This window comes from Oenanthe melanoleuca, chromosome 2 (genome assembly GCF_029582105.1).
Source record: "Oenanthe melanoleuca isolate GR-GAL-2019-014 chromosome 2, OMel1.0, whole genome shotgun sequence".
Lineage (NCBI taxonomy): Eukaryota > Metazoa > Chordata > Aves > Passeriformes > Muscicapidae > Oenanthe > Oenanthe melanoleuca.
Window position 1 is genome coordinate 20,596,659 of NC_079335.1, and position 13,206 is coordinate 20,609,864.

General features: G+C 47.4%; 1 protein-coding gene across 2 annotated transcripts in view; it reads left to right on the forward strand.

The window, feature by feature from the left end:
* Positions 1 to 1,062: 1,062 nt before the first annotated feature.
* NCALD (neurocalcin delta) overlaps positions 1,063 to 13,206 on the forward strand; it is a 57,711-nt gene continuing 45,567 nt past the window's right edge. The window contains exon 1 of one of the 2 annotated variants that reach the window (XM_056484031.1): positions 1,063 to 1,477. The gene's annotated coding sequence lies outside the window, so the exon portion shown is untranslated. The remainder of the gene's footprint in view (positions 1,478 to 13,206) is intronic. The other variant, XM_056484032.1, reaches the window with a different exon arrangement.

Genomic DNA, 13,206 nt, shown 5'->3' on the forward strand with positions numbered 1-13,206 from the left:
TTCTTAATGCAACACAGGGTACCTTTGCCCACAAGGGCACACTGCTGGCTCATGGACATTTTGTTGTCCAGCAGGACCTTCTCTGCAGAGCTGCTTCCACCAGGTCACCCCCATCCTGTACTGGTCCCTGGGGCTGTTCCTCCCCAGGTGCAGGACCTGCATTCGCCTTTGGGTTTCAGATGGTTCTGCTCTGCCCATGTCTCCAGCCTGCTGAGGTCCTTCTGAAGGGCTGCACAGCCCTCTGGGGTAACAGCTGCTCCTCCCAGCTTTGTGCCACCAGTGAACTTGCTGAGGAGGATCTGCCCCTTCATCCAAGTCACTGATGGGTAAGTTAATACTGGACACAGTATTGAGCCTTGGGGAATACCATGAGCTACAGGCTCCCAACGAGACCTTGTGTCACTGACCACAACTTTCTGCTGTTCAGACAGCTTTCTTTCCACCTCACTGTCCACTCATCCAGACCTGATGAGCTCAGAAGCATCTTCTTGTTGCTGACACTTAGTCTTTCCTCCCTGCTTCTCACAGGTGAAAGTCTTTATCTTCTCCAGCATCCTCTGTGTGCTACTCCTGGCACATGAATGTTGTGTGGCTCTGGTAAGGTGGAGAGAGACAAAAAAAACGAAATTTGGAGAAAGGAGTGGATTTTAGCTGGAGTTACGAGGAAATTGGAGACACTGGTGTTGTGTCTCTTCCTGCAGGAGAAGGCTGCTCAGGTGAGTCAGAATCAGGTGGAGACATGCTCTGCTGTGTCCCCCTCCTGTGATGTTTTGCTGGGAGAAGTGCAGGTTGGCAGAAAGGGACACGGGGCCAGCCCACAGCCCTGCACAGCTGCTCCCCCCATCACTACAGCACGGACCACTGCTGCCTCCTCCAAATCTGGGCAGAGCCAGGGCGACCAGGCAAGTGTCTCTGTGGATGTGAATAAAACTTCAGCTGTGTGTCACTTGGAAAGACCCTAAAAAGAAAGACCCTAATTTTAGGGTCTTTAGGACCCTAACAGCAGCACATCACTGAGGCGCCTCAGCCCCCTCCGAGGGCGGCTCTTGCGCCCCTTTACTCGCGCAAACGAGGTGTGTGGTGTCTGTTTTTCCGTCGGGGTGGGGATGCCGGAGTCAGAGCGTGTTCCGCAGGGCAGGGCAGGGTCGGCAGGGACGGCAGGGGCTGGGGCTGGAGCTGGGGCTGGGGCTGGGGCTGGGGCTGGGGCTGGGGCTGGCGCTGCGCGGCCCCGCGGTGGCTCCGCCGTGCGCGCAGGGTGACAGATGACCTATTGAAATAATTTGGGAGCAGGGCTGGCGTTGCCAGGACAACCAGCGCTCCTGGCCCATGTGACGGCCCTTGACGTCAGGGGAGGCTGAGCCTGGTCCGTCAAAGCCGGAGACACAGACGGAGCCGGTGGATGCTGGAGTCATCCCCGCCGCTCACCCCGGGCTGCCGGAGCATGGACTGCTAGCAACCCGCATTTCTGCAGCGTGAGGTAACCCTTCGCTTTATGTTCTCATCACGTTTGGATTGTTTTCCTTTGAAAATAATAGATTAGAAAGCAGCTTGTATCGGTGAATGGTATTTTTGTTTTTCATTTGTTTGTTTTGGCTGGAAGTTTGCCTTGATGAACAAGCCCAGCACTATCAGATAAATGCAAAGCAGCTTCCAGTTGTTAATTCTGTGTGTAGATGGCAAAACGGAGTTAAATATAGATTAATGATCCACGAAAGGAGAATAAAATGATATCGTTCTCAATTGACACTTTAGGGATATAAATTAACGCGAGTAATCCTCGGCGAATGCATTCGGGAGTTAAAAGAAATGATGTTTAGGCATTGTGGTTTTTATACCTCTGTTGGAATTTGTAGTTTTTTTCGTGCTGCCCGGTTCTGGCGGGTTTGTACCCGGTGTGTCCAGCGAGGGGGAAGCCAGCAGTCGATGCAGCCAGGAGCAGCTTCGAATCCAGCTCTCAAAGTTGGAGCATTTCAATCATCTTTGTTCGCTGTGCGGAGTCCCCGCACCCTGCGCTCCCCGGGCTCTCTGCCCCTCTCCGGAGCACGCCGTGCTCCTGCTGCAGGGTTTACAGAGGAAAGAATCAAAACCTCCCTGAAAAATCATCCCAAATACGCCAGGAGAGCAGCACTGCTGTACTACGGGCTTCTACCCTCTTTCTCACAAGCACACACACACTGGGCTTGTTTTCTCTCTCTCTCTCTCTTTTTTCCTGTCGTGCACTGAGAGCAGTTAGAATAGCTAAAAAAAGAACTGCAGCATAAGCAGCATGATTTTTCAATCACCACAGTGATTGAAAAATGAAATGCTATTTGGGTCTTTTTGTGAAAACAAGAGGGAGTTTGAGTCTGTTTCTGTATTGCGCTTACTCCGAGGTGGCTGTCGTGGGGAAGGATATCCCAGAGCTCCCGGAGTTTAGTGCCACAGGCTGACTTTGTTTGTGTGGGAATATATAGATTTGTTTTAAGAACAGATTACAGCTGAAGCATCATGTGCGTGGTTTCCTGGAAAAGTATGTTAGATCTTTCTTATCTTCTCTAATTATATACTCCTGTTCCCTTCCTCCCAAAGTTCAAAGGGTTTATCGATGGTGGTAATGATTCTCTAAAGCAGCTGCTGGTCTGAAATGATGTGGAGCTACCAAACAATTAAAACACAGCGCAGTAAAAGATATTTAAAAAGCTGTAAAAATTATTCTAATATTATCAAATGCAGCATAAGAAATTGTTTGAGAAAGAGAGCCAAGACAGACACTAAAACCAAAGGCACTTCTCTAAGGAAGTTATGGCTTAGTGCTCTGGATTTCACTGCACTTGGCATTCTCAGCAGAGGAAAGGATAAATCTGAAATGTCTGAAACGTCAAAACCATTTCACTTGGTGTTATCTCATCACTTCTTTCCAGTTCAATGCTTATGCCCTAAAACACCATTGTTGGGGGGCTGAAATATTTCAAACTGTCATTATTAAATTCTTCACCTGATGCCACTGCAGCAGTGCATGAGGAATCTCGGCTGGCTCCTCCTGGGTGAGTTTTACCCCGGTTTGCAGGAGCCTGGCTGTGCTGGAGGTGTTGGCAGCCCGTGCAGAGCCTGGCTGTGCCTTGGGTTCTGGTGTCCCTGCCCTGGTGACCCTCCTGGGCTGAGCTGGGCACGGCTCCTCCCCAGCTGCTGCAGGGAGCTGTGTCCCAGCCCACGGCAGCACATCCCCCTCCATCACTTGTGACTTCCCCAGACTGGAGAGGAGACAGGCAGGTGGTTTATACAGCCCACCACCCTCTGAGGTCTGCTTGTTCACCAGCTTTTACTGCTGGGGTAAGTCTGCACAGGGACCAAGGTGTGGAGTATAGGGACAGATCTGAGCTGAGTGGCACCTGCCATTCAAGAGAAGTCATTCACCCTCATGTCTGCAGGGTTTTACTCCATATGTAGCCATCATCACCTCCCAGGTTTGACTTGTGATGATGCTCAGTGTGGGCTGAGGCTTATGCTCATTCATTTAGGCTTGAATACAGTGTCCTGTAGCATTTGATGCCTTGAAACCACCTGTAAGGGGAAAAATAATTAATGCAACTTTTGATCAAGAGCTGTGCATTAGAAATACCTCAAAAATCCCTTCCTCATCTCCAGATGGAACAAATCTTTCTTTACATATCTTTCAGACATATCTTTCTTTAGTGATACTGAGGTAGTATTGAAAAGGCTCTAACTCAACCTTAGAGTGAAGGATGATAAACTGCTTCACATTTTAGCAGAAGGGTTCTGTACATGCTGTGGCAAGAGGTCTGAGAGGCAATGTTATAGGAGGAGCTGGTAAGTGCCACTAAGGTTGCACAGGGATGCCTCCTGCCTGGCAGAGTGGCAGCTCTGTCCCCTCTTGATGAATCTTTGGGGGCTTTGGGGATCCCATCCCCAGGCCACCCATTTTGCCCCAGAAATGGGAATGAGTGGCAGGCAGGCAGCTCACGTGCAGTGCCAGAAATGCACCTGGAGGTGACAGATCCCTGCTCAGGAGGGAAGGGAATGGTGTGTGACAGCCATCCTGGGGCTGTGCCTCTGCTTGGTGATTTCATGCTCTTGTTTTCACTGGTCAGCCCTGTACCAAACCCTTTGGACTCAGGTTTACCTTGGCAGTGTGTGAAGCTGCCAGGCAGTGCCATGCCAAGCATCCTCCATCTCTGTGCTGCCATGCTTCCACCCACCATGAGGAAGGAGCAGACAGCCTGTAGGTTCCTTCCCTCCACCCAGAGGGGAAGGTGGCTGCACCCATCCTTCACCTTCTGCCCAACACCACAACTGCCAGTCTGCTTGGGCTTGAAATCCTCTGACATAAAGAGAAAAAATGTGAGATGCACGTGGGCTTGGCAACACTCTACCTTCTTTTAGGGAGTCTAGACTGACCCTCCTGCTTCCATCAGCCTTGATGCCTTTTGCAAATGTCAGCCCTTTGCACACTGACATGAGGAGGGGATGATCTGTTCCTGCAGTCTCCTTGTCCATGGTAAAGGGTGAGCACACCAGCAATTCCTGAGGAATTGGAGCACTTCACCTTAGGAAAGACCTTGGCTGAAGTCACGTCTGAGCTCTCCTCAAGTCACTTCTCACACAACTGGATACAGCAGGGAAATCAAAAGCAGATGTGAGCTGTTGATGCCTCTAGCCTCATAATAATAACACACTCAGTGTGCTCTACCTTCATCTGCTTGACTTGATGGGCAATGACAATCTAAATTTAGGCTGGAACCATAATAAAACCTAAAGACCCCTTGCAAAGTGGAACAGTACTCCTTGAATTTTTTCAAACAGAACGCAATTTCTGCTGACTTTTTAAAGGTCCTAGCTACTGGTTAGGCAATACTCATGGGGGAATAAAATCCTCTGTAGAGGGTGGCAGTTGTCAGTGGGAACTGATGTTTCAGTGTGGAGTTTCAGGATCTTAAATTACTTTTTTCAGAAGTTGTTTCTCACTCTGCTAAAAATCATTACATTGTGCTAATTTAATGTCTGCATCAACATTAGGAACAACTGGTTTAATGATAGCTGAGCTGCAGTAGAGATTTGGTATTTTAACCAACAGTTAAATAACAGAAAACCACAGCTTTTCCACACAGATGCCATGTGTAGGGTGCTCTGAATGCAAAATCAAAGCTGACCTGACTGTTGGTTCCAAGCTAAAGCAACAAAAATCCTAACTCTGGAATGTTTTTGGTAGTCATATTTTAGAAATAATCTTCTACGGTGGGCCAAAATCTGTGCAGACAGTTATAGTCAGATAACAGTTTAAAAAATAGACTATGTTTTGGCTGTACTTTTGCTGCTGTTAAATTTATCTTCTTAAATAGCAGGGAGTATGAGTTGAGGGTTGAGAAACAGTAATTTTGTAATTATTTTATATGGATTGAATTATTCTGTCATCAAATTTGCATTTCAGACAGCATTACAGTATGAAAATATAATTAGAAACTGTAATTCAGGAATTGCTGAATGTGATATTTCCCAGAGGGAGCACTGTGTAGAAGCTGCCCTTACTACAACTTTAGCAAATATTGAAATCTTATAGGTGGAAAATGTGAAGGCTAAATTGTAAAAGTTCCTCTCTCTTCTGTGGTCTTCCCACACTGTCAGCTTTCTGCTGAATTTCATTTTTCCATGAGATTCATTTCCACAGAATCATCTAATCTTATGAGCTGAACGGCTCAGATCCTGTTCTGCTGAATTTCAGTCTGGCTGTGCTGATAGCTGCTGAATTGCTTTCAGCCATAAAATGACACTGAGATAATGTAAGGACCTGATTTACATGCAGAAAACCAAGAAGCTTGTAGTTTGGTCTGAAATGCTGGTTCCAATTTGTCCAGCACCTGAAATTCCCAGCCACACCTCCTTTCACAGAAGATAGCTGGTTTAGCTCTGTTTATCTTCTTTTGTAGTTCAGTATTTTTTGCAGTACATGTTTACAGTGTTGTGTGAAGTTTTAGCTGTATAAACCCCACTGGTGTCTATCCTTATGGTTTTTATTCTTGTGACAATCTATGGCTTATCATAGACATACTAGCTGGAAACAAACATGTCTTGTGTTTTTTAGCTGGGCTTCTGTTGATAAATCCCATTACTGCTGTTTGAGACATGCACTTTTTAGGAGAGCATCATCCATGGCAAATTTTTCACCTTGTTGGGTCAACTTTTTATGTGAAGCAAAGCCTGTGATGCACAAAGCAAGGATGGCATTGGGAGGCTGAGTGTGGGGCTGCTTGATGCTTTGATATCCTCATGCATCTGTCACAGTCCTGCTGAGTTACAGTCACAGAGGAAATGTGAGGAAAAGGAGAACCAAGGACCTGTGACTCCAAGGATGGCATGGATAACTGGGCTGGCTGTGACATGGCTCCTAGTGACTGACGGGCACTGTCACCCCCAGGCTGCTCTGGGGATCAAGAATGTTTTCCCATGGCTGCACCCAGCTGCACCCAGCCCTGTCATTTAGCCTGGGTGCTGGGGAAGGTGTCTGTCCCACAGCTCACATTTTGGGTGATGCACATCCTGCTGCCTGTGTCTGCTATTTGCAGTGTGAGCACAGGACAGGAGCTTCAGGCTGTCACTGCAGATGACCATTTCTGTCAGGAGGGTACAGTAAGCCAGGATGGCTCTTTAGGGACAAATGCTAGGTTACAGGTGGGACATGAGCAGTTCCTGAACATCACAACTGCATCTTTGCACATTTACTTAGGAACTGCAAAGGAGCAGGAGGCAGCATTTCAGCTGAGTGTGCCTGCACATCGGAGCTGAAAGGCTTTGAGACAGGTTTATACCTGCTACATGTGTCACAAAGCCTCTTAGCTGTGTGCTGGATTTCATGGGAATGGGGCTTTGGGAGCAGCCCAGAGCCAGGCTGTCCAGCCACAGGGGCAGGCTGGACCAGGAGGGATGGGACAGGGGGAAGGAGAGCCCTTGGCAGGGCTGAGCCCTTGGCAGTGTGCTGGTGGGATGTGTCCAGGGCAGCTGCTGTCATTTCTCCTGCACTGCTGCCTCTGCCATGCAGGCACCTCTGGCAGGGCTGGCCCGTGTCCCTGGGCATCTGCAGAGCAGGCCAGACATGGCTTTTGTGAAACTGAGCTGTCTGAACGAGTGGGAGACTGAAATACTCTGCCTGTGCTAGCAATGTGCAGTGATGTTGTTCAGCTGCTGTGTGATGTAGCTGTGGCTAACAGGGCTGCTCTCTCTCTCTTCTGGGCTCAAAGCAGGGCTGGAGGAGCACTGCACACTCAACCCTTGTGCAGTGCCTGCTATTTGACCACAACAGTTTCATGCTTGTTCTACTATTATAAATAGAAGAGACCAGCTTTTGGAGGCACCCAACATTGCTTGTAGAGAGGTTTTATTAGACAAGCAGATCAGGTGGTTTACAGGTTATCACCCAAGAAAAGACAGGTAAAGCTGAAGAAGTCCAAAGTTGGCTTCTCTCCTTACCAAATTTCCTGACTCCCAGAGCAGCAAGATTTCCTGATTATGGCTCATGCAATTTTTCTGCATCTCCTCCAGGTCTACAAAAACACAGTGGATCCAGCAGATATGAAGTGTCTAACTTCAGCTAAATAACACTCAAAGAGACTTCATGAAGCAATTCAGCCCTGAGAAGCTTTAACTCTAAAGAAAATATTCTGCTCATGTTGTGCTCACAAATCCAAGATGCCAGGGGGACACGAGCACAAAGCTGTTGATTATTTCCCCAACTGCTATGTGCTTCCTATCACAACACTATTCTTTTGTGCAGAACAGCAGCATGATTGCAGAGCCCTCTTCAGCTTTACCATCTTTGCAAGCCCAGGTCCAATTAGAGCAATTATGTCTCAGCAGAAGCACTGTCTGCTGTCCTCTGGACCTGTCTGTCAAGCGTCCTATTCATCTCTGTTTGTCTTGTATGGGGCTTTTCATGCAAAGTCCTTCTGACCCTACTGAAACAGTCCCACAGAAGGGTAGCCTGCATTTTTACTTCACAGGCTGATGTGGATGAGAAAGTACAAAATTACAGCTGGCCAAGGATACATCTTTCAGTCTAACCATGATCTCCTCTCACTTGAGTATTATTGCTGATTTGACACAGCACACAGCTTTCATGTTCAATTATTTCACTTCACCCTTCATTTTCAATTACTTTACTGCTAAAAATTGAGAACATTATCAGAATTCACAGTTCTTTCTTGCCATGTTCAAGGGTTTCTTTAATCAAAATCTCCAACATGAATTGCAAGGCATGTAATGTTTGATGGCACATGATATTAAACCACTTACAGCTCTGATTTCTGTGTAGACTCTCTGGTCTCTGAGTTACTGAACAGTTGCTGGGGAGTGGGAACTTCTGCAGAAAGACCATTTGTGTTTTCTTTGCCTCTCCTGAGAGGGCCTGATGAAGGAGCTGAGTGACTCCAGCCAAGAAAGTTCCCCTTGTCACCACTAAGGTAAAAGCTGAAAAGCAGAACTCACTGAAAGGCAGAAGTGCTGGGACTTGGGAAGGTCAGAGGCAATGCAAAGAGGAACTCTTTCTGAACAAAAAATAAATATTTATTTTCTTATACTACTCTTGGAAAGGAAGATCCAGGGAGCAGTGTTTAGAGTTGTCTTTATGAAGCAAAGATAATCCTTTTCTGACAATCCAGAAATGAGATTGCCTATGAAAAAGCATCCCCCATCCCTACTGGTGGCTCCACGGCATCCATGGCAGTCCTGGCCAACATGCACTTGTTCAGAATAGGTTTTCTTTAGGAACTGAAAACATGAGCTCAGACTTTGGTCGTTCTTCCTCCAGTATCATCAGGGCAGTGGTTCCCCCACATTTGTTTCCTATTTTGCCTCTCTCCTGCTAGGTTTTAGCCCAGAAGGGCTGCTTTTGTCAGGAGGAAGTGCAGAGCCATCTGCAGTAGTGGTCCAGATGTCACCAGTGCCTTTCCCTGGCACAGGATGCTGCAGGCAGGAGAGCCGTGCCAGCCTGGCCAGGGCTGCAAAGAGACCTGGCTGATTTGGCCACTCCAGCAGCAAGAGAAATTAAGAGCTGATGAAACAGCAGTACTCCACATCAGCTCCATGGGGGTCTTGGTGAATCTGTTAAAGATGAGTTTATACTGCTTAACTAGACCTGCAGCCTTGGCAGATTCAATTTCTCTCCTTGCAGTGATGGTGTTTTTGCTGAGAACCTGGGGCAGGGCTCTGCTGCTGTGCAGAGCCAGACCCCTCCACTCACCGTGGACACACAATGTTTGTGATGCTGCAATTAGAAAAATACAGTTCTTTCAGAGATGACAAAAGGTGACAGAAGCACTAGTGGGGTGACTGCTTGCCTGACTTTTACCCTTGTTGTTAGACACTGGGACCCTTGCAGAAACCCCACCTCAATTCAAGGAATCTGATTAGAAATCAAAGAGTATTTCACTATTAGTTCACCATGTGCCAGTTATTGGTAGGCTGTGGTGTTGCTCCAAGAGCTTGTGGTAAGACACACCATTCCTGCATGCTGCTCCCACTGTGCTTGTGGATGGCACTCCAAACAGGTGCTGGGGAGGCAGCTGGGAGAGAAGGAGTTAGAACAAGACACAATTACCTGTTTAAGACATTCTCAGAAATAGCAGCTTTTCTTTTGTTTGCTGAATTCCACATGCTTTTAGAGTGTTATTCTCGTTATTAATTTCTTTCCCAAAATAACATTTTTAAGCAGAGGAATGACTTGAGTGGGGAGAAGAGGGGATCTGCAGTGAGATAGCTGCATGCTCCTGTGTCTGCAGTGAGGGGTATTTCAGAATTTCAGGCAATTTTACTTCCTCACTGCCAAGCCCATTAATTCCTTCCTGACAGCCCTTGCTTCCTGGGGCAAGCACTGGGCAGTGTGCTCCTGCTGTCCACTGTTTCTATAGCCCAGCTTGAAATGAAGCATCTCTTGCTGGTGGATGCTCCTTTGAAGAAGGAAAGGATGCTTTTGGAAAAATAAGCCCAAAGGAGGCTGGCTCCAGGACTGGTGATGCAGGCAGATGCCACTGAGCTGGGATGCAGTTCCAGCCCTCAGAGCACCTTGTGTATCCCATCCTTGGATGCTGGCCCAGGAAAGGAGCTGCTGTGGAGGGGCTCCCTGGCAGCACCCACCAGGGCTGGCCAGGGACCCCCCCTTCTCCCTCACAGGCATGCAGCCAAACACAATTGAGCTCCAGAAACAGGTGCCAGCTGCCTTCCCCCAGGGCTACAGGGAGGCATGGAAGAAAAGAAGCCCTGAGAGGAATTAAAAATTAAATGCTCATGGCAGAGGCTGGCTGTCACCACATCTGAGCAGTTCACCTTCACTCTGGCTGGCTGGCTGCCCAGGCACTGAGCAGCAGCAGAGAGAGGAGCATCCCATCCTCACTGCCTTCACTGCAGACCAGCCAGCTCTCCTGGTGGGTGGATGAGGAGGAGCTGCTTCACTGCTGCATGCACACAGAACTGACCAGAACAAGCAACAAGTGCCTCTTGGTGGAAATCCCCTGAGCCCCCTGAAAGGCATCACACCCAGAGGTGGCCAGACCCAGATGAGTCACATCCCCCTTGAAGAGATGCAGCTGTCCAAGGGTGGGGTGCTGAGAAGCTAAACTGGCCACACCACAGCCCTCTCTGTGTCTGCAGTGACCCCAGCAACAGGTGTGCTCAGTGCAGGTGCAGGCTGAGCCCTCAAACACTTTTGGGCATTTGGGGTGCAGGGTCAAGCCAACCAAGGCTGGTATTGGGAGGACAAGGGCTGAGCTCCATGGCCCCCCTTGGCACCCTGTCCACTCCTTGGTGTGCACATGCCCTGAAACCCCTTCAAAGCCCCAGGAAATTCATCACTAAGCCCAAGGGCCCTTGCAGAGCATGTCCCAAATGATTTGAATTTTGAGTCTAGTACATAATCCCCTCTTAATATCCCACACTAGGTAAGCATTTTCTTCCCCCAAGCCTTGATGTTTCTTGTTTTGACACTAACATTCAAGTAGATGCCAGGCTACCCAGTTTCCTGAGATAATGGCTGTGTCTGTACTTTGGGCATTGCCTTTATTCATAATAAATGGAATAGGGGCAATCCCAGCACCAGAGCTCAGAAGTCAAGATCCCTCCCTGCAGTCCCCATCCCAGTCTAGCTCCCAGTCAGTTTCTGTCTTCCCACCCTGTCTCACTGGGCCTGTTCCAGGGGGAAATAGCCCACGGTCACTATTCCAGGAGGGTGCAGAGTTCAGTGGCATGGACAAGAGAACTTCTGTGCCAGCTGGCCCCCATGCCGGGGAATGCACTCAGGTGCATTTGCTTCATAGCCACAGGTGATGTGGTAAATGTCATCATGCAGAACTGGCTGAGAATCCTTGGGGGGAAAAAAAGAGCCTTAAAAACAGAAAAGTGTTTTTTTCTGAAGCCCAGGTCTAGGCAGAGCTCATGAGCTGCAGGCTCTTGCCAGGAAATCAGCCCATTGGAGCATGACAAAAAGGCTGGCAAGTCCAGTCTGTCAAACAAAGCTGTGTGGTTCTAATAGGACCAAAGTGAAGGAAATGAGGAACATGGCTGGAAGAAAGGCTAAAGAAAAGCCTTTGGTCTACAGAGCACCAGGCTCTTTACTCCTCTAGAGAGAGGAACATTTTCATGTACACTGCTGACATGATTCTTTACAGAGTGTGGGGTTGGTGCTGATTCCAGCTGTTTCTCAGTACATACTCTTTCCCCTGTGAGGCTGTTTTAATCCTTTTCTAGTTTACAGTCTATTTCTTTTAAAGATGTGAAAAATGCAGAGGTCAATATCTACTACTGCATCCTTTCTGTTCTACCATTTCTCCACAATAAGTAAATTGTTATCTGTATTAGCCTTCTCAGCAAGAGACCAACATGTTCCACTCTTCTAATGCTGTCTCATGCCTAGAATCTGTTCTCCAAACCCTCCTTTGCCTGAAATGAGAGCTGTGCTCTGCACAATGCACTCTCCAGCTCCCTGGGGACTGCCCAGCCCTGCCTTTGCCACACAGCCCTGTCAGGAATTTCACATTTCATTCTGCAAAGAGAAAAGTGATGTTCAGGTGCTGTCCTCGTAAAACTTCAGGGTGGAAAGAGGTCAAAAGCAAAGGAGATAATGAAGTTTTCCCCCAGTACTTCTGGTTTTGATGAATTAAATCTTTATGTTTTTGACCTTGGAGCATAATGTCAGTAGGGTTTGAGAGAGCCAGGGGAGCATTTGCCTATCTCTTGGCCTGTGGCTTTTCAGGTAGGTTTGATTATTTTAATTACTTCCTCTGTTAGGAATATCTTCCACTTTCCCTGAATTTCCCAGGCAGATCTGGGCACAGATCACCCAGTGCCAGTGCTACATGGAAGCCATCATATGGAACTCTGATATTATTTGCAGATTTACATCAAAGTCCTGCAGAGCGTGAGGATACTGACTGAAAACTTTTGAACAGTGGGGTTTAGTAAAGCAGGACTTGGGCATGAGTGTGTGAAAGCACAAAGTTTTCCCTTTTCACTTGCAAGCAGGAGTTGCTGTGCTTGTATTGCTGCAAACAATACAGGGGATTTGGGTAGACCAGCATTAAGTCAATTTTTCAGAGTCATTGAGTATGTTTTAATCCTTATTAGCCCTGAGCAATTGGCTCCCAGTGAACTCACGGAAGAATAGGTATAATTAAAGATCTGTCTTGCATGGCCTGCTGTGCATTTATAGCTCTGCAACTGCTCTCTGTAGTGAAACAGAAATATGTCTTTCAAAGGAAAGCTCAACAACAGGAAATATTTCTTTCAGAAATATGAACATAAGTGTTTCTTCCAAGAATCATCAGATAAAAGCAAAAGCGTTCTTAAATTTCTAGTTCAGCTAAGCACCTGGCTCTAATCTACAGTTCCTTGACTTTGTTCATTTTTTAACCCAAATGGGATCCTATTTTAAGGCATTGTTATTTCATCTGATAATAGAAGTCTATTCAACCATTTGTGTGTTTGCATTTCTTGTTCTGTACCATATTTTGCATTTTTCTTCAATCTTTCCACTGAAGAATCAGTGTTGTCCAAATTACCTCTGCTCAACTGGACATAACTCCCTATTCCTTGCTATTTAAAGTTGGTTACCTAATTCTGCTGGTGGGTAATTTTGATAAAGACTTCACAGAGTGCTAAATCTGTCTGCAGAGATGACAGAATGACAGGTTTTTCTCCCAGCCATTGCAGAGGTTCATGATTGCTGCTTCT